The 24,111-nt window shown below is 49.4% G+C and overlaps 1 protein-coding gene across 1 annotated transcript in view; it reads left to right on the top strand.

The window, feature by feature from the left end:
* LOC120914292 (saoe class I histocompatibility antigen, A alpha chain-like) overlaps nt 1–24,111 on the top strand; it is a 583,050-nt gene that overhangs the window by 356,046 nt on the left and 202,893 nt on the right. The gene's annotated exons all lie outside the window — the stretch shown is intronic.

Here is a 24,111-nt window from a genome sequence, read left to right as displayed (position 1 = left end):
TATACGCTTATTGTGATTTTTTTTTTTACCAAAAATATGTAGAAGAATACGTATCGGCCTAAACTGAGAAAAACATATAAAAAAAAATGGGATATATATTATAGCAAAAAGTTAAAAATATCGTTTTTTTTTTTTTTTAAATTGTTCTCCCCTTTTTTTGTTTATAGCACAAAAAATAAAAACTGCACAGGCAATCGAATACCACCAAAAGAAAGCTCTATTTGTAGGAAAAAAAGGACATCAATTTTGTTTGGGAGCCACGTCGCACGACCGCGCAATTGTCAGTTAAAGCGACGCAGTGCCGGAAGCTGAAATTTTGCCTGGGCAGGAAAGTGGTATATGTGCCCAGTAAGCAAGTGGTTAAGGAAGATCGCTAGATTCTTTCCATAGTAACATAAATGTCCTGAAAGTGTGGCTCAACACCTGCAGCAATAGGTTTAATAGATTGCATTTGATTGGAGAAAATTAGGGCTTTACATGTTTCACGTGCGGACACGCTTCTTCAAAAGCATAGTATATTTGGCGAGAATATAAAAGGACTGAAGTTGGCAAAATACTAGAAAATTAGCGCCTAGAAAACCAGGCATAGATTATGAAGATAGTTAGCCTTCAAAGGAATGGGAAGAGGCTGGCTCCTTGATGATTATGTCTTATATGCCTCCTCACCACCTGTCAAATGCTCTCTGAAGAGTGGTCCAAATTCGGGTTGTTCTTCGGAGTGCAATGCAGGTGTAAACAAGGCCTTATGCCGCATACACATGATCGAAAATTCGGACAAGTAAATCGTGGATGTTTTCTGACGGAATGTTGGCTCAAACTTGTGTTGCAGACACACGGTCACACAAATCTTCAGACCGTCAAGAAACGACAAGCCGAGATCAATGAAGTTCAATAGGCAGTTCGGCTCTTCTGCTTGATTCTGAGCATGCATGTTTTTTTGCGCGTCGGAATTGCATACAGACGAGTGGATTTTACGATAGAAACTCTTTCCGTCGGAAAAATAGAGAACCTGCTCTCAATCTTTTGTTGGTGCCTACACACGGTCAGAATTTTCGACCAAAAGCTCTTATCGGACTTTTCTTGTCGGAATTTCCGATCTTGTGTACGCGGCATTAGAGTATCAGGTCTTTCGGAAAGGTGGAGTTGCCAGGCTTTTCCCGGCGTAAAGTTGCCCCTGGGTCTATGAGGTGCAGTCAATGTTAAGCATGGCCGTCGTTCCCGCGTCGAAAATTTATAAAATTACGTTGTTTGCGTATGTCGTCCGTGAATGGGGCTGGACGTAATTTACGTCCATGTCAAAACCAATGACGTTCTTGCGACGTCATTTAGAGCAATGCACGTCGGGAAATTTTAGGGACGGCGCATGCGCAGTTCGTTCGGCGCGGGGAAGCGCTTCATTTAAATGAAACACACACCCTACCCGCCGAATTTGAATTCCGACGGGTGATTTACGCTACGCCGCCGCAACTTTAGAGGCAAGTGCTTTGTGAATAAAGCACTTGCCTGAAAAACTTGCGGCGGCGTAACGTAAATGAGATACGTTGCGCCCACACAGAGATACGCCGATCTCTGTGAATCTGGGCCATAGTGTTCATTCCACCAACTCTTGTGGACAAACGCTCACCTTCAATGTTGGACCTTAATGTTATAAAAGGTCAACTGCAAAGGTCCCTTTAAAACAGCCAGGATTGTCTCTAATAATTAAACCTCACCCTCTCAAAGATCAACACCAAGGAAATCTTGTTTGGGTGGAGTAAACAGGAGGCACAGGCTAGAGGATTTGATTCCAGGTGTCGGTGAGAGTGGCAAGCTACTTAGTACTTCTATAATCACTAATATAAGATGAGCTTATACTAATATGTTTTATTTAAGTGAGCTTTTAATAAATTTTAGTTGATTTTAAGCTATACAGAGAGCACTATGTTTTTCTCATTCATTGGGTTTTCCTTGGTGTTGCTCTCTTTAAGAGAGTTTAATCTTCCTGTAGCAAAGTAAAATTTTATTTTTACACAATTTTGCAAGGTTGGTTAACACTTTGTGGTACTGCTGCTGGTTTGATTGGTTGGTTTATGTTTTTTTTTTTGTGTGCCAAACCCCATGAACTGTCTCGCACATTCTGTACTATCCGCTTTTCTAAGGACTCGGAACTCTGTGAAATATTCTACTTTTTGAAATGTGGTGTTGCATTTTTGTAGGACTTTTATTAGTGCATGCGTGTTGGGTGTATATAGTGGGACAATAATGGATTGCTAAAATATATGCACTTTATCTTTGCCCTCAAAAGATTTGAAAGAATAAATTGCCTTATGACAGGTTCGTTTTCATCATATAATTATTATATATACACATTACTGGCTGTTTTATGCTTAAAGTAAACCTGCACCTATACTGGGAAAAGAAACATTCACTGTCCTCCATAGAATATCAGGAGCATGTACAGTAGTCCCCTTATGCTTGTTTGAGATTATTTTGACAGGAGCTGCATACACTCTCCTTCCTCCAGCTGATGGCCTGATAATTGGTCTCTGGGGTTTGGATAGGCAGCTTTATTTCTCAGACAGGCCAGCAACAGATCAAAGCAATTTTGGGGTTTAGTGGAAAGGTAAGTACATGATTCTTATATTAAAGTGTTACTAAACCCTCAGCAGTAAAATCAGTCTTAACGTGCAGTAAAGCATGCTTGTTATACTCACTGTAGAACCTAAGGGGTTAATCCTATCCTCTGTATTGTGTAAAAAGGCTGTTTAATCCTGTCTTTTTTGATCCTCCTCATCTTCCACTGTCCCCAACCCATCTACTAATTAAATGGAGCCTTGGAGGCACTCTGCACATGCTCAGTTTGGTGTGTATTGCTAGAGATTTTTTTTTTTTTAGCAGGTGCATGTGATCGGCACAGGGCCAATCAGCACTGTCCAAACAGAGGGTATAGGGCAGTGATGGCGAACCTTGGCACCCCAGATGTTCTGGAACTACATTTCCCATGATGCTCATGCACTCTTCAGAGTAGCTGAGCATCATGGGAGATGTAGTTCCAAAACATCTGGGGTGCCAAGGTTCGCCATCACTGGTATAGGGTCATACACTGTCATAGGACAATCAAAGGAGAATGAATGCTCCTCATAAAAGCTATAATCAGTGATCAGCCGGACACTGATAGAAGTCACAAGACTGCCCTATACTGCTAATGAGAAAGGGTATTTTGAAGTTTATATTTACTAAAATAATTGCATTTCCATGTTCTTTGGGAGACCAGATATAGAGAATGCAGATTCCTGGGTTTAGTAACACTTTAACTTGGAGTTAAGTGTAGCTTTTATTTCTTCTGGCATGCATAAAGCACAGGTTCACTTTAATGTTTGCATATATTTTTGATCAATGTGATCAGGTTTGGGGGTTTTATAGTATACATGTATTTTACTCTTTATTTTTATTTCTAAAAGTGATCAGATTTTAAAAAAAATAAAAAAATGTGCTATAGCTTCTGTATCTAACCAGTATATTGTTGTCTGCTCTCATTCTCTGATATTTACCAATTGAATTTAAAATGAAACCTCTGGGGTTGGAGTTCTCACTTTGTAACTCCACAAAAAAGGGCAACAGAAAGTAATCGCTGTACTAGACACAATAGGTTCTGATAGAATATATGCTGAATGTTGTATTCTTTGATGTAACTTTTTTGTAAGATGATTAAAGTGGTTGTTTTTTACTTTTGCTGCATTAAAAGTGGATGTAAACCCTCCATACACCCAGTGAAGTGAACAGCCTCAGATGATACACAGAGATAAACCAAATCTCCCTACATAAGTTTTTTATGCATATCTGCTGTCTTCACATTTATATACTATTTAGAAAGTTCAGATCGTGGTTGGAAATTTTCTCTTCCTTTTTAACACAGAGTGTGACGTCTGGGCATTCAGCCAAGATGGCTAAAATTGCTGATTGGAGGAAAGGCACACATCCCCTCTCCACATAGGCAGAGACTCTCATGCCTCGTACACACAACCGTTTTTTCTGATGGGAAAACTGCGATGAGAGCTTTTGGCCAGGAAAAGAAAAGAGAAGCAGTTCTCTTTTTTCCCGTCAGGAAAAAATCCCAGCGGGAAAACCTTTCGTCTGTATGCTTTTCCGATGGGAAAAAAAAACGTGCATGCTCAGAATCCAGTATGAGACGGGACCGCTCTTTCTGGTAAAACTAGCATTCGTAATGGAGATAGCACATTTGTCTTGCTGTAAACATCATGGACTGAAAAGCACAAGGCTGAAAAGCGCGAATCGTCTCTCATCAAACTTTTACCAACATGAGGATCAGCAAAAGCAGCCCAAAGGAATGGAACTTCCCCTTTATAGTGCCATCGTACATCACCGCATTTTGGACAGGCGGTCTTTTGTCTGGGCGTGTGTATGCAAGGCAGGCAGAAAATCTGTCGGGAAAACCGTCGGTTTTTGATCCGACCGGAAAAACCGGCCGTGTGTACTAAGCATTAGAGGTGTTTTGTAACAGGGCCAGCTCCCTGCTAATCTATTTTAGCAACCTCCCCCGACAGAAATTTCAGGTTGCTTTTATCTGATGTGTCAGAGAATTTGTCAGGAGTTATCAGGCTGATAACAGAGGAACTGTTCAGGAGAGAGCTATGGGACTTAGCTCTTTGAAGAGAGATAACAAAACACTGCAGATATATGTGCCCAGCTCAAATTTCATGAACTGGGTTTACATCCACTTTAAGCTTTAAATGAAACATATTGTTTGCCTCGTTCAGTATTCCACATAATCATAGATGGCAACAGAAGCATGTAAGAACTGTTGTTTAGAAAAGTGGGAGGAACTTGCTGGAAATCATCTTCAGGTGTGAATGAGTTAAAAGAGGTTTCCTTTAAAAATAAATTTGAATGTTAATTTTTTTAATGCCACTGAATCTAAGAATGTAATTATTTTTCTGCTGTAAAGACCGTTTGTTTTTTATCAGAAAAATAAATTTAAAAACATTATATTACCTTGTCTTGTATTTTTCCATACTGGCCCAGGCATGTTGTAGAATCTGAAACGGTTGCTACATTGCATTACACAGAAGATTGGAGTCACAAATTAGGGTTAGCAAAGCTCCACCCAGAAATTTTTGATAAAGGATTGTGACAGAACAGTTGTCAGTATGTGACCTATTCATTGATGGTGGCCCAGAGGAGCCACTGAAAATGTAATTGCTCCAAATGCTGCCCTACATATTAACATTCCCATAGATATTTCCCCCTCCCGGCTAATACACCTTACTAACCAATCCGTGACTGCTACCCCTCTCTGCCAATCTCTCCACTGGCTTTCCCTACCCCGCCGTATAAAATTCTAAATACAAGGCCATCCACAACATCGCCTCTAGCTTCATCACCAGTCTCATCTGCAGATATCGCCCAAATCTTCCTCTCCGCTCCTCTCAGGACCTCCTGCTCTCTAACTCCCTTGTTGTCTCCTCCCTTGCTTGCCTACAGGACTTCTCCAGAGCCTCTCCCATCCTTTGGAACCCCATGCCTCGGTATGTCCGGTCAGCTACTACTCTGTCAGCCTTTAGGTAATCCTTGAAAACTCACTTATTCAGGGAAGCCTACTGTCATGGACCTTGGAGTAATGGAGTGGTTACTGAGCTATATTGAGACATTTCCATTATGTGATAAGCCTGTTTAAAGCCTTTTTGATTATCAGGTGTGGGTGTCTTCTGTCGGAGACAGCCCGTCTGGCTAGAATTGTGGATTGAAGGTTAATTGAATCTATTATGTGTGTTTGAAGATGTATGTGTTTACGCTAAGGGACTTTGTATTGTTCTAAAGGTCAGAAGCCTCCTGTCAGGAGCATTGAATTAGCATTCTATTGTCTAAAGCAATGTAACCTCTCAGAGGTAGTAATTAAGTAGACCGGGTTATTGTGTACATTGATTACCCCCTGGGGCTTCTGTCTCAATACACAAGTCTTTCTATCCAAGCTATTGGACTAATCCCTGTTGACTATTTCAAGTCCTCATTTGCATGGTCAAGGACGACCTGAGTGAAGACTGCATATACTTTACAATTGACCAATGGGAAAGCGGTTGTTGGGGGTGGGATGTACCAAATTCTGTTTAAAAGTGTGCTGTGTACTTGAAAATAAAGAGTCCTGTTTGAACTTACATACAGCCTGCCTGGTGTGTGTTCTTAATGGGTCCGAATGGCACATAGCTGTAGTTTGGATCCTGGAACCTTGGATGACTGGACCATCAGACGTTGCAATCTGCAAGCTGATCCAATAGAAGCAGAGGAGTGTCGGGAGAGCAGAACCGGGCGAGAAAGGGTCTCGTCACACCTACCCCACCTCCACCTCCACCTAAGGACTGTACTTGAGTCCCCTCCATCAGATCAGGTTTTCTTCTAAGATTGTCCTGTATTTGGCTCCATCTATCTTCCCATCAACTCTGACCAGCTTCCCAGTCCCTTTTGAAGAAAAGCATCACCACAACATGATGCTGCCACTACTATGTTTCACGGTGGGGATGCGTGTTCAGGGTGATGTGCAGTGTTAGTTTTTTGCCACACACTTTTTGCTTTTAGGCCAAAAAGTAAAATTTTGGTCTCATCTGACCAAAGCACCTTCTTCCACATGGCTTCTCGCAAAATGCAAACGGGACTTCTTATGGCTTTTTTCTTGCCACTCTTCCATAAAGACCATATTTGTGGAGTGAACGACTAATAGTTGTCCTGTGGACAGATTCTCCCACCTGAGCTGTGGATCTCTGTAGTTCCTTCAGAGTTACCATGGGCCTCTTGGCTGCTTCTCTGAATGCTCTTCTTGCCCGGCCTCTCAATTTAGGTGGACGGCCATGTCTTGGTAGGTTTGCAGTTGTGCCATACTCTTTCCATTTTCAGATGATGGATTGAACAGTGCTCTATGAGATGTTCAAAACTTGGGATATTTTTTTTATAACCTAACCCTGCTTTAAACAACTTTATCCCTGACCTGTCTGGGGTGTTCCTTGGCCTTCATGATGCTGTTTGTTCACTAAGGTTCTTTTACAAAACTCTCAGGGCTTCACAGGACAGCTGTATTTATGCTGAGATTAAATTATACACAGTTGGACTCTATTTACTAATTAGTTGACTTCTGAAGACTATTGGTTCCATTAGAATTTAGTTAGGGGTATTAGAGTAAAGGGGACTTAATACAAATGCAAGCCACACTTTTCACTTTTATTTGTAAAAAAAAACAATTTTAAAACATTTATAATTTTCCTTCCACTTCACAATTATATGCCACTTTATGTTGGTCTATCACAAATAAACCTAATAAAATACTTTTAAGTTTTTGGCCCTAAATCTTGACAAGTGGGACGTCCCCAAGCAGTGTCAAAAATGAGGGGTGGGAACAGTATCAGTAAAACCAATTTTAACTTCACCCCAAAACAAGCAGAGCTCCTCAACAGAGGAGGCGCAACAGTAAACAGCCGCCTGCAAAACCTAGCGGCCGAAAGAAGCATCAGAAGATGCACTCACAGCAACCATGTAAAATCTGGAAAAAGTGTGAACGGACGACTAAGTCGCTGCCCCGCACACCTGTGAGACAGACACATAATATCGTAAAACCCAGGAAGCACCAATTGCCCTGGTCGAAAGTGCCGTGACCGGAAAAGGGGTGCCCGCCCCCTAAGAGCATAGGTCTGTATGACAGCCTGCCTGATCCACCGAGAAATGGTGGTCAACGAGACCACCAGGCCCTTTTGTGGACCAGACACCGACACAAAAGGAGCGTCAGATCTCCGAAACGGAGATGTAGCAGGCAGGTACACCCGCAAAGCGCGTACCACGTCTAAAGTAGGAAACGCAACTTCCTTAAGATGCGTCGGCCGAGGACAAAAGGATGGAAGGACAAAGTCCTCATTCAGGCGAAATGCCGAAACCACCTTCGGATGCACCACCACGTAATCCTAATGGAGGATCAAGCATGGCGACTTGCAAGGCAAGACTGCCAACTCAGAAACCCTTCTGACAGGAGTAATGGCCACTAAAAATGCCACCTTCCGAGCTAGTGTCAAGAGAAGAATCTCTCTGATGTTTCCAAAAAGGAAGGTTCCTGAAGAACCGAGAGCACCAGAGTCCAAACTCATGGGGGAAGAGGTGAACCAAGAGAGGGAAGTATATCACAAACCCCTAGCACAAAAAGGTACCCACCAGGGAAAGACCACTGACAAAAAACACAGCCAAGGCTGAAATCTTCCCCCAAACGGTACTTAAGGCAATTTTTAGATCCATTCCAAGCTGTAAAAACAGCAGGACCCTGGACAGAGAGTACGTCCGTGGACGTCGCCCCATCTCTTCGCACAAAGAGACGTAGGCCTTTTAGGTACGATGGTAAATCCTCCTGGAAGGAGACTACCTTGCTTTCAGCATGGGTGAGATGACCGAGACGGACAGACCCCAGTCTCTTAAAGTCTGGCTTCCAACAGCCATGTCGTGCAAGCCAGCGACTGTACCACAGGAGGAAGTATGGGACCTTGAGACAGAAGATCCTCCCGCCCTGGCAACCAACAGGGTACATCCGCCACCAGGCGCCCGAGATCGGTGTACCAGGGACGCCGAATTTGGAGCGTTTAGAATCATTAGGATCCCCTCCGCCTCCAGTCTGTGGAGCTGCCGAAGAAAGCAACTACAATGGAGGAAAGACATAAAGTAGCCGATACAGGGCCACCAACGCGTCTGACGTGTCCGTACAGGGATCACTAGACCTGGCCACGAACTCCGACACCTTGTGTTCGAGACGAGCGGCCAGGAAATCCATGCCCTGGTCTCACCTCCTGCAACAGAGCTGAAACACCTCCAAGTACAGAGACCAGTCACCCTGGTCCAGCATCTGGCGACTCCAGTAGTCCACCTGCCAGTATACCTGATGGTAAACCGAAGCCACGGCCGTGGCGTTGTCTGGCTGAATCCAGATCGGACGACCCTTCAACCACCTCAACCACGAGGAGAGGCATAGCTTGATCGCCGAAAGTACTAGGACATTGATCGGTAGACAGGAGTCCACTAGAGTCCAGTGACCCTGGGCCGACTGGACCCGCCAGGCGCCCCCCTCAACCCATGAGGCTGGCGACCATCGTAATCACCGTCCACTGAACAGGAAGAAACGACTTCTCGGACCAAAGAGTCGGGGATCCCAGCCACCAATTCGGAGAGACTGTGTAGGTGGCTCACCAGATTTGATGATCCAGAGACAAGAGATTTGTACTACTTGGACAGTATCTTCCACTAGAAAACACGAATGTGGAACTGAGCATACAGTACCGCCTTAAAGGAGGCTACCAACAGGCCCAGGACTGGCATGCAAAATGGAGAAATGACCGATTGCATGAAGCCAACACCCTCACTGCAGACTGAAGAGTCTGCAATTTCTCCAGGGGAAGAAAAACCTTTGCCACGAGGAGTCCGGATCAACCCTATTTATTCCAAACGCTGAGTCGGAAACCAGGACCGACTTCAAATGTTTAACACCCACCTGAATTTTCGGAGGGTCCACAATGGCTATAGACACATCCTCCACTAATTCTGAGCCAGAAGCTGATCTCAGAAAAAGGGGGTCTAAGCAGCCCATGATGGCAAAGCCTCGCTGTCCCAGCAAAGCTAGGATAAGTGCAAGCAAGCACCCTGGTGAAAACTCTTGGTGCTGACGCTAGATCAAAAGGAAGGGCCACAAACTGACAGTGGACCTCCCCAATCGCGAAGCACAGAATCTCTGTGACTTGCACAAAATGGGACATGCATGTATGCGTCCTTGATGTCCAAGGACGCCAGAAAGTCCACCGGATGGAGTGCAGCTACCACCGAACGAATGGATTCCGTGCGGAACTACCTATTGTTCACAAAGGCATTTTAGGCCCTGAAGCCCAAAATTGTACGGACCCCGTCCATCTTTGGGACCGAGAACATATTCGGATAGAATATCTCAAACCTCTAGTCCTGCAGGACAGGTAAAAATTACCCTGCAGCTTAGCAAGCGCCACACTGCCTCAGGGCAGACCGAGCCGCAAGACTCGAGGGAAAAAATCTGTTCGGTGGATAGGAAAGAACCCTATCTAATACTCCGAAGAGACCACCCCGCAGACCCACTGGCGAGCAGGGAGGTTCACCGGCTGTGAACCTGCAAAGTCCTGCCCCCACCCAAGATACGGGCAGGGGGAGGCTACATACATTGGCTTACGCACCCAGGGACATTTCAGTCCCCCAGTTGAGCCTTTAGTCAGCCCGGGAGGGTCATTCCGCGGGCCCTGATTGACGCAAAAATACCGATTCTAAACGGGGACTGAAGGACTCGGCCCACGGCACGGCTCCTTTCCCCTGGTGGACTGAGGGAGGAGAGTGCTCTCACCCCCAGTGACATCCTTGATAATGTCATCCAACGAGGTACCAAAAAAACTCCCACCCCTGAAGGGTAAATCAGCCAGGGCATTTTAAGATGCCAGGTCAGCAGACCAGCAATTTCAGCCAAATGAGGCGGCTCAAAACCACCGCCAAAACAGAGGCTCTGGATAGAGTTGAGCGGACACCTGGATGTTCAGGTTCGGGTCCGAACCCGAACTTGAAAAAAAAAGTTCGGGTTCGGGAACCCGAACTCCGAACCCCATTGTAGTCAATGGGACACGGACTTTTAGAAAAAAAAATGCGCGGAGGTCCCCGCAAATTCAATAACCAGACCCTTTAGGTCTGGTATGGATATTAAGGGGAACCCCGCCGTCAATTTAAAAAAAATATGACGTGCGGTTCCCCCTAAATATCCATAACCAGACCCGTTATCCGAGCACGTTGACCTGGCCGGCCGCAGAAAAGAGGGGGGGACAGAGTGCGCCCCCCCTCTCCTGAACAGGCCCAGGACTGGCATGCAAAATGGAGAAATGCCCTCAACATGGGGAGGATGTCCCCATGTTGATGGGGACAAGGGTCTCATCCCCACAACCCTTGCCCGGTGGTTGTGGGGGTATGCGGGTGGGAGGTTTATCAGAATCTGGAAGACCCCTTTAACAAAGGGGACCCCCAGATCCTGACCCCCCCCTGTGTGAAATGGTAATGGGGTACACTGTACCCCTACCATTTCACGAAGGAAGTGTAAAGTATTGTAAAAAAAAACACACTGACACCATAGAATAAAGTCCTTTATTAAAAAAAAGAAAAAAAACCTCCAGTGGTGAGAAATCCACTCGTTCCCGGCCTCCTGCGTTGTCCTGATCCTGCGACAGCTGCGGGTGATCTCCCGCGATGAGACGATCCTGCGACGGCCGGGTGATCTCCGATCCAGCGATGTGAAGATCCATCCGGAGCGCAGCAGCATCCCCGACCTCCTCATCGCCGGACACAGCCCAGCGGAATGACGCGCTGGAGCTGTGACATTACTTATATAGAGGAGGCAGGGCCACCCGTCACGTGACCCCGCCCCCTCTGATGTACCCTCTGCTACATCCCTGGGGAAGCCCAAGAAGAGGGAAGACTATGGAGATCACCCGCAGCCGTCGCAGGATCAGGACAACGCAGGAAGCCGGGAACGAGTGGATTTCTCACCGCTGGAGGTGTTTTTTTTTTTTTTTAAATAAAGGACTTTATTCTACGGTGTCAGTGTGTTTTTTTTACAATACTTTACACTTCCTTCGTGAAATGGTAGGGGTACAGTGTACCCCATTACCATTTCACACAGGGGGGGGTCAGGATCTGGGGGTCCCCTTTGTTAAAGGGGTCTTCCAGATTCTGATAAACCTCCCGCCCTCATACCCCCACAACCACCGGACAAGGGTTGTGGGGATGAGACCCTTGTCCCCATCAACATGGGGATATCCTCCCCATGTTGAGGGCATGTGGCCTGGTGCGGTTCAGGAGAGGGGGGCTGCACTCTGTCCCCCCCTCTTTTCTGCGGCCGGCCCAGGTCAACGTGCTCGGATAACGGGTCTGGTTATGGATATTTAGGGGGAACCGCACGTCATTTTTTTTAATTGACGGCGGGGTTCCCCTTAATATCCATACCAGACCTAAAGGGTCCGGTTATTGAATTTGCGGGGACCTCCGCGCATTTTTTTTTCCCGAACTCCGATCCCGGACCCAAACTTTTTTCAATTATTCGGGTTCGGGAAAAACACAAAGTCCGTACCGAACCCGAACTTTACAGTTCGGGTTCGCTCAACCCTAGCTCTGGACATCAAGGATGCCCCGTGTGGCATCAGACATATAGAAGGCCCTGAACCAACTGGTTGGCCAGTCTAATAATTTAGGGAGGGAGCTGGTGCTCCTCCATAGTCTGTGTTTTTTTAAAACTCTCCTCAAAAGGGGGAAAACCCCAAGCGATGAGGAACTAAAAAGACTTCTGCTATCCCCCTTTTTCTTTTACTCTTCTTTCTTTTTCTGGACTTTCTACTTTACTATCCCCCGTTGTTGTCTGTTTGTCTGTATTTTGTGTGTTTTTTTTTTTTTTTATTCAGTTTTTATTCCCTTGTTTTTGTTTTGGGAATTAATACATGGATCCCCGCGCACCTGTTCAGCTCAGGTTGTTTTTTCCGCCGCTGGTGTTGGCCCCTTGACTGGGCCGGATCTCATTGTGCAGCTGTGGTCTCTTCTCCTTCAGCTCGGATGGGGAGATTCCTAGTTGAGCGGGACCCCTATTTTCTATGTGCCTATGGCCGGATTTCAGTTGGGGAGGGTCTGATGGAGGCCGTTTCGTCCCCCCTCCCCATATTGGGCGCTGGGATGTGGGGGCTCCTTTAGTCGGGTCCAAGATCCTGTCATGGTCTTACCTCTTGCTGGCTTCTTTCATCTGACATGTGCTGGCGGCCATGTTGGTTTCTGGGCTTCTTATAACTTACCACACCCTGCGGCTCCTCCTTCCCACTGGGAGGAGCTGGATGCCTTGCATATATATAGGAGGTCTGCTGCTTCAGTTCCTTGCTTGGTCCTCTTGTATTCACATGCTCCTGAGATTGTGCTGCTGCTTTTGGTTACCGACCCGGCTTCCACAGACTACCCTTCTGGCTCCTGATTCCTGGCTTCGTTCGGACTACCCTTCTGGCTCCTGATTCCTGGCTTCGTTCGGACTATCCTTTTGGCTCCTGATCCCTGGCTCCGGTGGAAGACTCTGCACTGTTTGATCATCCGTTTGGACTTTTACCTTGCTGTTTGGTTTTCAATAAAGCCTTCCTATTTTCATTTATCTATTGTTGTACGTCTGATTCATGCTTCCGTGACATTAGGACCAAGCCCTGAATTCTGACGGTACAGGGCCACCTTCGCTACCCATGCTGGTTGCCAGACTTGATCAGCAGGATCACCTGCTGGGTCAGTTCGCTCAGGCGTTGCAAACCCTGCTTGCACGCACGGCTCATCTCGCTCCCATTGCCGATAGGCCGGTTGTCGCTCCTGGGTCCGCTCCTACTGCCGCTCCGGTTGTTGCGCCAGAGTCTACCCTGACACCTGTTGCGCCTGCGGTGTCTCGGGGTATGACCGGTTCTGCCCCCCCCCCGCAGCGCTTTGGGGGAGAGCCAACTCAGTGCCGAGGTTTCCTTAACCAAGTGGGCATTTATTTCGAGTTGCTGCCACATGCCTTTCCTACTGAGAGATCTAAGGTGGGCTTCTTGATCTCGCTGCTCTCGGACAAGGCCTTGGCCTGGGCCAGCCCTTTATGGGAGAACAACAATCCGGTGGTTGCCGAGTTTTCCGGTTTTGTTGCTTCTCTTCGGAAGGTATTCGATGTACCGGCTCGCTCTGCCTCTGCTGCGAAGCTCCTTATGTCCGTCAGACAGGGTTCACGATCGGTAGCCGAATACGCCATTGAGTTTCGTACCCTGGCAGCAGAGGTGGGCTGGAATAATGAGGCTCTGGTCGCTGCTTTCTCCCATGGTCTCTCGGATGCTTTAAAAGATGAGGTTGCAGCTAAGGACCTACCAGTGGAGCTTGAGGCTCTTATTTCTTTCCTGATATTGATTGACACCAGACTCAGGGAGAGACCTTTCTTTAAGGAGAGCCTGCGGAGGTCTCCTAACAGATTGGCGCCTACGTTTGCTGTCCCACCCGTGCCTCCCTCTCCTCCCACGCCCCCTGGAGTTGACATGTCTGGGGGTGAACCCATGCAGCTGGGGTTTGCTCGCCTGTCCGAGGGGGAGAGGGCACTCCGGAGACGCGAGGGCCGATGCATGTACTGTGGTCTCGGTGGGCATTTTCGGTTGGAATGTCCGAACCGTCCAGGAAAACGCTCGCACCTGAGATCCTGTCGGGGGCAGATCTTGGGTGGAGTCTCTTCGTCCCCGGTTTCCCGTGCTGATAAACCACTGATCACCGTTGTTCTCTCCTGGGTCGGGGGCTCGGTGACGACCCAGGCGTTGGTGGACTCTGGTGCTGGTGGATTTTTCATTGATAGTAAGTTCGCTGCCGCCAACTCCATTCCTCTGCAGGCTCGAGTTTCCCCGCTGGTTCTCGAGGCGATAGACGGCAGACCCCTCCAGCCGTCACACGTGACTCATGAGACCCTTCCAGTGGGGATAGCCATTGGGGCCGTTCACAGGGAGTCGGCCTGCCTTCAGGTCATTTCGTCTCCACACTACTCGGTGGTCTTGGGGTACCCCTGGCTCCAGAAGCATAATCCGACTTTCGATTGGAGATCGGCAGAGATCCTCTCGTGGTCACCACAGTGTGGGGCTAGTTGCATCCATGGGCCTGTCAAGTTGTTGTGTACTTCCTCGGACTCTGTGTTGCCTCCTGAATACGAGGGGTACCGGGATGTATTCGATAAGGTGCGCGCTGTTGCCCTGCCTCCGCACCGCCCATACGATTGTGCCATAGAGTTACATCCTGGTACCGTTCCTCCTCGTGGCAGGGTCTATCCACTGTCGGTTGCGGAGAATGAGGCCATGGAGGAGTACGTGAAGGAGGCGCTTTCCCGTGGTCACATTCGCAAATCCTCGTCCCCGGCAGGGGCTGGATTTTTCTTTGTGAAAAAGAGGGGCGGAGAGTTGAGGCCTTGCATCGACTATAGAGGTCTTAATCGCATCACGATCAAGAATGCATACCCGATACCCTTGATTTCCGAATTGTTTGATCGCCTGAAAGGGGCCACGGTCTTTACTAAACTCGACCTGAGGGCGGCATATAACCTGGTAAGGATCAAGGCTGGTGACGAGTGGAAGACCGCGTTCAACACCAGGACCGGTCATTATGAATCCTTGGTTATGCCCTTTGGGTTGTGCAATGCGCCCACAGTCTTTCAGGAATTCATCAACGATGTTTTCCGTGACCTGTTGCAGCAGTGTGTGGTGGTCTATTTGGATGACATCTTGGTATATTCTGAATCCATGGAGGCCCACATTCTGGATGTCAAGCGAGTGTTGCAACGGATACGAGAGAACAAGCTGTTCGGTAAGCTTGAGAAATGCGAATTTCACCGGTCCCAGGTAACCTTCTTAGGTTACATCATTTCCGCTGAGGGGTTCTCCATGGACCCTGAGAAGGTTTCGGCTGTCTTATAGTGGCCCCAGCCCAGTGGCCTTCGTTCCCTGCAGCGCTTTTTGGGCTTCGCCAATTATTATCGGAAGTTCATCAGGGACTTCTCCACGCTGGCCAAGCCTCTCACGGATCTGACCAGGAAGGGCAGTAATTCCCAGGTCTGGCCGCCCGAGGCCATCCGGGCTTTTGAGGCTCTAAAATCTGCCTTTGTGTCGGCTCCAATACTGTCTCATCCCAACCCTGGGTTGCCCTTTGTTCTCGAGGTGGACGCGTCTGAGACGGGAGTAGGCGCCCTTCTGTCTCAGTGTCGAACACCAGAGGGTCCTCTGCTTCCCTGTGGGTTTTACTCCCGGAAACTGTCTCCCGCGGAGTGCAACTACCAGATTGGTGACAGAGAGTTGTTGGCCATCGTGCAGGCTCTCAAGGAGTGGAGGCATTTGCTCGAGGGTTCGGTGGTTCCGGTTCTCATCCTGACGGACCACAAGAATCTGACTTACCTTTCTGAGGCCAAGAGATTGACACCACGTCAGGCCAGATGGGCTCTGTTCCTGTCACGTTTTAATTACGTGGTCTCTTACCTACCCGGTTCCAAGAACGTCAGGGCGGATGCCTTATCACGTCAATACTCCGAGCTGTCCAGGAAGGAATCGATACCGACTTCGGTCATACCTCCTAATCAGATCCTGGCCGCCATTCGCACCAGCCTGACCTCTCCCCTTGGTGAGCAGATTTTGGCGGCCCAATCTGGTGCTCCCTCTGGGAGACCCAACGGCAGATGTTTTGTGCCTGAGGAGTTGCGCACTCGGTTGTTGCGAACCTACCATAACTCCAAGACCGCGGGGCATCCTGGAAAGAATCAGCTGTCCTGGGCTGTTTCACGTTTGTTCTGGTGGCCTTCTCTACGTTCTGACATCGCCGCATATGTAGCGGCATGCTCTGTGCCCAGAGTAAATCCCCTCGGCACCTTCCGTTGGGCCTTCTGCAACCCATCGCTACCGGGGAGCGCCCATGGTCACACCTTGGGATGGACTTCATTGTGGACCTTCCTGCATCCCAAGGCCATACGGTCATTCTCATTATTGTGGATCGGTTTTCCAAAATGTGCCACTGTGTTCCTCTCAAGAAATTACCCTCTGCACAAGAGTTGGCCACGGTTTTCGCCAGGGAGGTCTTCCGGTTGCACGGTTTGCCCAAGGACATAGTGTCGGATCGGGGGAGTCAGTTTGTGTCCAGGTTCTGGCGCGCCTTTTGCTCCCAGTTGGGGATTCATCTCTCCTTCTCCTCGGCCTACCACCCTCAGTCCAATGGGGCCGCAGAACGATCCAATCAGGCCCTGGAGCAATTCCTTCGTTGCTATGTCTCCGATCATCAAGACAATTGGGTTGACCTTCTGCCTTGGGCTGAGTTTGCCAGGAACACGGCGGTGAACTCTTCCTCTGGGACATCTCCCTTCATGGCCAATTATGGGTTCCAACCTGCCGTGTTACCGGAGTCATTCTCTCCCCAAGATATTCCGGCTGTGGAGGATCACCTTTCCGCTCTACGTGCTTCTTGGATACAGATCCAGAGGTTCCTTGAGGTCTCTGCGCAGCGCCAGAAACTCCAGGCTGATCGCAGACGGGCGCCTGCTCCTTCCTACCAGGTCGGAGACCGTGTATGGTTGTCCACTCGCAACCTCAACCTTCGAGTGCCCACTCCCAAGCTGGCTCCTCGCTTTGTTGGTCCCTTCCGAGTGCTTTGCAGGGTAAACCCGGTTGCCTATGCCCTTGCGCTCCCACCTGGCATGCGGATCTCCAACGTGTTTCACGTCTCCCTGTTGAAACCACTGGTGTGCAATCGCTTCACCCCCTCGGTTCCTCGGCCTCGTCCGGTCCAGGTGGGCGATCATGAGGAGTATGAGGTGAGCGATATCCTGGACTCACGCTTGGTCCGTGGTCGGGTGCAGTTTTTGGTCCACTGGCGTGGTTATGGTCCAGAGGAGCGTTCCTGGGTTCCCTCCGCAGATGTCCATGCTCCTGCCTTGCTCCGAGACTTCCACGCGCGCTTCCCCCAGAAACCGTTTTTTGCGCCGCGGAGGAGGGGCCCTTGAGGGGGAGGTACTGTCATGGTCTTACCTCTTGCTGGCTTCTTTCATCTGACATGTGCTGGCGGCCATGTTGGTTTCTGGGCTTCTTATAACTTACCACACCCTGCGGCTCCTCCTTCCCACTGGGAGGAGCTGGATGCCTTGCATATATATATAGGAGGTCTGTTGCTTCAGTTCCTTGCTTGGTCCTCTTGTATTCACATGCTCCTGAGATTGTGCTGCTGCTTTTGGTTACCGACCCGGCTTCCACGGACTACCCTTCTGGCTCCTGATTCCTGGCTTCGTTCGGACTACCCTTCTGGCTCCTGATTCCTGGCTTCGTTCGGACTATCCTTCTGGCTCCTGATCCCTGGCTCCGGTGGAAGACTCTGCACTGTTTGATCATCCGTTTGGACTTTTACCTTGCTGTTTGGTTTTCAATAAAGCCTTCCTATTTTCATTTATCTATTGTTGTACGTCTGATTCATGCTTCCGTGACAGATCCCGAGTTTTGATGGAGGATGAGTAAGCAAGTTGGGGAGGGGTGGGCCCTCCTTGACGGATTAGTTTTACTATCTGGGAAATTGTACCTTGTTTTTCAGTTGCTCTGTTGTACTTTTTGCACTGTATGGATGTGTATGTTCATTGTGGACCATGTTTAACGTAAGCTGCACTTATGTTTGTGTATACATATTTTTTTCAATAAATACAGATTATACAAAAGCTTTTTTGTATAATCTGCTGCATTTCCCATTCCTTATAAATGAACTAGTAAAATAAAAATTAAGTAAAAGCTTTTACAGAGCGGTCTGATTTGCACAAAAAAGACAGAGCCCTCATAAGAAAACCTCCGCTGCACAGACAGCATAAGGGAGTTCCAAACAGCGCACTGACAAGTGCTCTACACACGTCATAGGAGTGTGGGAGGAAACCGGATTAACCGGAGAAAACCCACGCAGACATAAGGAGAGGGCAATCTCCAGGCAGTTTGTGTTGGAGTCCAGATTTAAACCCGTGACTCTCTTGCTGCCAGGTGAGGGAGTGAACCACCACACCACCGTCCATGTCTCCATATAAAACAGAACCGGGGGACCTGAGCCGCTGCCAGGTCCTGGTCTGATATAGATCATTCCCCAGGGGATAGCGGGGGGAGGGGGTGCCTGGTACACTCTCACATCCGCACTCCGCTCCCACTCTGGCAATAAAGGATTCCAGGACTACTGACAAAGTGTCTGTGGGAATCCCAGGTGCAGGAGCACCAGCTGCCACTTCAGGCATGATTGGGGAAGAGACTGACTCCATTTCAAAAACTCCCAGGGCCCTATTCAGGCTAGACTGAAAACCCACCCTCTTGCTGCGCTGAACTTGGGGTCCCAGGGGACTCACCATCACAGGAAAAGACTGCACAGCACCGCTGGCCCGTCCTCAGTACGTGTGACAGCCAGGGGCGGACTGACAACTCATGGGGCCCACGGGCAATAGAAGATTATGGGGCCCCTGAGCTTACAGATGGTCACCATGCCAGGAGGCAGTGCAGAGGCGAGGCAGCTAAAATCTTGGGATTTTCACATCAAAAGCATGTCAGTTTTCAGACATATCAGGGACAGATGTAAAAAAAACACAGATTTTTACATACTGTCCCTGGTTTTACTGAGCCTGGCAACCCTGATGGGGCCCCCTAGTGGCATGGGGCCCTCGGGCAGTGCCCGAGTTTCTCAATGGTCAGTCCGCCCCTGGTGACAGCGTGTGTGAGAGGAGGAAAACCACGAGGTAAACTGTGAGGAGACTGTGCTGCGCACCGTAGGGACCAGCACAAGATGGCCGACCGCAATAGTAACCTGCGCCATAGCGCGGCTACAACAAAATGGCCGCCAATGGGATTTTCAATAGTAACTGAAAATCACCCAAAAAATGGCAACAGCTCTGCAAAAATGGCGGAAAAACGCAGCATTTTGAACAGTGAAAGCCCAAAGAGGCTAAACAGTGTCCAAACTCCTCTTTTAAAAAGACCCCATCAGTAAAAATAAACATACCGCAGTCCCTTCAGTAAGGTGCCCCCCTTCAGTAATGTATTGCAGCAGAGGGAAAAGGAGCAGGGAAGGGAGGATAGGAGGACCCCAGGAATGCCCAGCCGTACCAACCCACCGAAGCGGGAGGGACTGTACTTATCCATTCCTGACAGGCCTAAAACTGCAATGGAGGTAGCTGTCGGCCCAGTCCACTGTGAGTGAGACAACACCACAGCCCAGTCATGTGTGGACCTCGGAGCAAAGCTCACCGGCCACCCCAGGAGTCATGGGGTATGTCGTGGCAGACCCAGCCTCTTTGCAAAGGTGTGCTCACGCTTGCTGGCCGGACTGAGTAGATTACAAGGATCTATATATCCAGCCTGTCTCTCAGCCGACAGGTCAAAGAAGATTCTTTCAATAAAAAATAAAAATTTCCTCAGAGCGCTGGGCTCAAAGGGAGCCATACGTCCATCTCCTTTCCTATTCAGAACGAAACTGAGGCTGCATACTGCAGGGAGGAGGGTTATTTCTGGAGGGACCGCCCCTCCAGAAATAGGGGGGACCGCCCCTCCAGGGGGCGGGGCTGTTCAACTCTATTAAAGTAACATGTATTTAATTATCTAACATGCTTCTGCCTAGTCCTCTCCTGTAAACAGGGAACATAACCCACTTGTCAAGATTTAAGGAGCTGTATCCGTCCATGGACGATAAGAGAAAAACATTTTTGGTTTGTTGGATTTGACAGTCTAAAGCCCCATACACACGGTCAGACTTTTTGACAACAAACTTCTAAATTCCCAGGTTTTCCATCGGACAAACTTTTCGTTTTTTTATCGGACAAAAGTTCGCTCTGCAAACGGACAAACTTTTCGGCAACAAAAGTCCTACGGTGCAAAGTCCTGCCGTGTGTACAGAAATCCATCGAACTTTAGTCCGAAGTACAAATACGCATGCCCAGAACCAATGTTAAAATCAACCAACAATAGCAGAAGTTGACCAAAGGGTGGCGGTAAAGAGCAGAAAAAACATGTGATTTTGAGAAAGTTTGCTGAAAAAGTCCTGCCGTGTGTATGCTATACAAGTTCACGGCCAATGCCCTTCAAACAAAAATCCATGGAAAAGTTTGTTTGAAGTCCGACCGTGTGTATGAGGCTTTGGTCAGCAATCCGGGCTAAAACCACTGTTTGAAGTAAGCCAGTCCCTGCGATGAGAATGCTCTGTATGACCTGGATACATAGGCCCGGATTCACAAAGCACTTGCGCCGACGTATCTCGAGATACGCCGCGTAAGTGCAAATATGCGCCGTCGTATCTGTGCGCCGTGCCCACAACTAGATACGCCTGAAAATAGGCTTAATCCGACCGACGTAACTTGCCTACGCCGGCGTATCGTGGGCGCATATTAACGCTGGATGCATCTGTTTTTATTTTTTGTGTTGAACTGGATGGACTTTTGTCTTTTTTCAACCTGGCTAACTATGTAACTATGTAACTAACTATGTAACTATCTGGAGCACCCATTGATTTACTATTTAAATATGCAAATGAGGGAGATACAGCGATTCATGAACGTACTTGCGCCCGACGCAGGCTACGCGATGTGCGCGTAAGTTGTATGTCCGGCCTAAAGTTATTCCTCATAAAGCAGGTGTAACTCAGCAACAGACGTGCACAGGTCAGCTGGAGAGCAGCTGCAGCAGCACCGTTACAGACGAGCTGAGCAACCACACTTGCAGGACAACACATCTGTATGCCAACATGCCAGGGGCAGCCATGGTCATAGCACTACTGTGTCCACAGGCACGTAGGAGGGCACGGGAGAGGATATACCGAACGCGCATGAACGTCTTTGGCATCGGGGAATCGGAGGTGTATCGCATCTTCAGATTCAGCCCTGATGCCATCCTGGAATTAGCCACAGCCCTGCATGATGACATCACCAGTCAGACACAACGCTCACATGCAGTGCAGCCACTGGTCAAGGTACTGGCAACACTGCATTTCCTTGCCAGTGGATTGTTCCAACGTACAAGTGGAGTAGTGGCTGGGATGTCACAATCCAGCATTAGCAGATGTGTGCACCAGGTTGTCCCTGCAATCCTCACACGCATGTCCCACCACATCATCAAACCCACCCATGAGCACCTGCGGCAGAAGGCAATGCAGGATTTCTACAGAATTGCCGGATTCCCACGCACCGTGGGGGCCATTGATTGCACACGTGGCACTACGGCCCCCCATGCCACAGAGCACATATACCGTAATCGTAAGCAGTGGCATTCCATCAACGTACAGGTGATAGCCGATGCCCAATGCCTCATATGGCACGTCCGTGCCAAACACCCCGGGGCCAGCCACGACAGCTACATATACCGTCAAAGCACCATCCCAACGGAATTCAAACAGAACGTGCACAGGGACAGTTGGCTGGTTGGTGAGTGACATGGGTGTCAGGCATGACTGTCCGACCCCATGATGCAGACATCACGAGGGGCACATGCACGGCTAACATCCTCCTGTCTTTACCCTTCCAGGTGACTCGGCATATGCACTTGGGCCCCATCGCCTGACTCCATACCGGAATCCCCAAACCAGAGGAGAGAGAAGATACAATGCTGCACACATACGCACCCGTGCAGTGGTGGAGCGCACATTTGGCTTCCTGAAGTCCCGTTTCCGATGCCTGGATAAGTCCGGGGGGACCCTGTTGTATTCCCCAAACTTTGTGTGCCAGATCATCGGTGCATGTTGTGTGCTGCACAACTACGCCATGAGAAAGGGCCTGGAGATTAACATATGTGATGACCTGAGTCCGAGCCAGACAGTCCCCCCCTGCCTGAGGCTACCCCGTCTGCCTTGTGGAACGCATCTTTGCACGTTAAACACACACATTCATCATGGCACACGGAGAATGCACGCATGCACACCACTGTGGTCCCTAGCTCACACACACCACATCCACCTCACATTGGATTATCCCAAGTCCACCGCGCGGGACTTGGGAGCAGCAACCCCACGCCAAGGCCCCAATGGTGTTGCTGTCCATTCATACCACATTCACAAGGTCGTGGGGATAACCTCTCCCCGACGACCCAAGGTGACACGCCTTGCTGGCAGGTATGTCACCCACACATTCACACACCAGTCACACTGTAGGCTGCACTACTGACCGTGTGCAGTCACTACAAAAAAATAAAAAACTCATACTCTGAGCAAACAAAAAAAAAAGCTCATACTCTGAGCAAACACAAAACAAGAGCCCTCAGTTGACCTGTCGTGGGCCGAGCCTGGTGCCACGGCTCTGGCTCCTCAGTTGTCTGAGGGGAGCCTCAGGTGGGGGGGTGGGGCATCAGGAGGAGGATCATCCCCTGGTCTGCCACTCCTGGCAGATGCTGGCTGCCTGCCATTCAACGCCAGGGCAATGTGGGTGAGGACCGAGTTGGTCTGAGCCTGCATCCGCTGCTGGCGGGTGGTGGTGTGCCGCTGGTGGCGTCTGGTCTGCCATCCCTCTGCCTCAATGGCAGCAGTATTGGCCTGTACAGCCACTCCCAGGCTCTTCACCTCTGCCACGAGGCCTGCTGCTGTGGCCTGCAGCTCCCCAATGGCTAGGGTATGTTGCTCCAGGCTGGCCTGCATATTAGAGCCCTGGTCATCAGATGGTGAGGGACCCCCTGCCACCATGTGCTGCCGTATGGCCTCCAGGGTCTGGGCCTGATCACCCATGCAGGTCACCAGAGCAGCGCAGTTAGAGCTCACATCCTGAAGGCTGTCACAGATGGAGCTGCTCTGCTCAGCCTGCTGAGCGAGGCACTGCTGCACAGCCAATGTGCATGCAGCCTGGGTCTGGGTCGAGGAGGCCAGGCTGTCTGCCACACGGCGCAGGTCACCGGCTAGAGCCCCCATGTGGTGGGTCTGCCGGGCCTGCTCCCTCTGCAGCCCTTCTTTGAGGGCTCCGGGTACACCCCTGGTCTTACGTAGAGCCTTCCTGGGGGATGGAGAGGCTTGTGCCTGTCCGGACGGGGTAGACCTGGAGGGGGTAGCCCGGGAGGGGGTAGACCTGATGGGCGGGGAGGTGTCTGAGGGTCCGGGGTAGATGGAAGCCTCCTCAAGATAGAGGCATTCCTCTTGGTGGAGATCCACCGGCTCCTCAACAAACTCTAGAGGAGAGGTGTGGGCACTCCCCTCCACCAATATTACTGGGCTTCCCAAGGGGTCAGGCTGAGGTACAGGATGTTCCAGGGATGGCACATAAACATTCACATGTTGGTGGACCCACACACTTGTCACATGTTTCCTTGCACCCCCTTACATGCTACACACCGGATGGAGGATAAAACACACTTACCTGTCCTCAAGGCCTGGTCACTGGAGTCAAAGCCCTCCATGCCCCCCACCTGCTCCCGCTCCAGTCATCGGGCGACGACCTCCTTCTCAGGTCAAACACAGAGCAGAAGCTGGTCCTCCTCCCGTGCCCCTGGCGTGCCTCCCCATACTGGCCAGCTTATCCCGGACCCGACGTCTCATATCATTGATCTTTTTACTTATATCGTCGGGGGTCCT

This window comes from Rana temporaria, chromosome 9 (assembly GCF_905171775.1).
Source record: "Rana temporaria chromosome 9, aRanTem1.1, whole genome shotgun sequence".
Taxonomy (NCBI): domain Eukaryota; kingdom Metazoa; phylum Chordata; class Amphibia; order Anura; family Ranidae; genus Rana; species Rana temporaria.
Note: the sequence above shows the minus strand (reverse complement) of the source record. Positions and strands in the feature narration are given on the sequence as shown.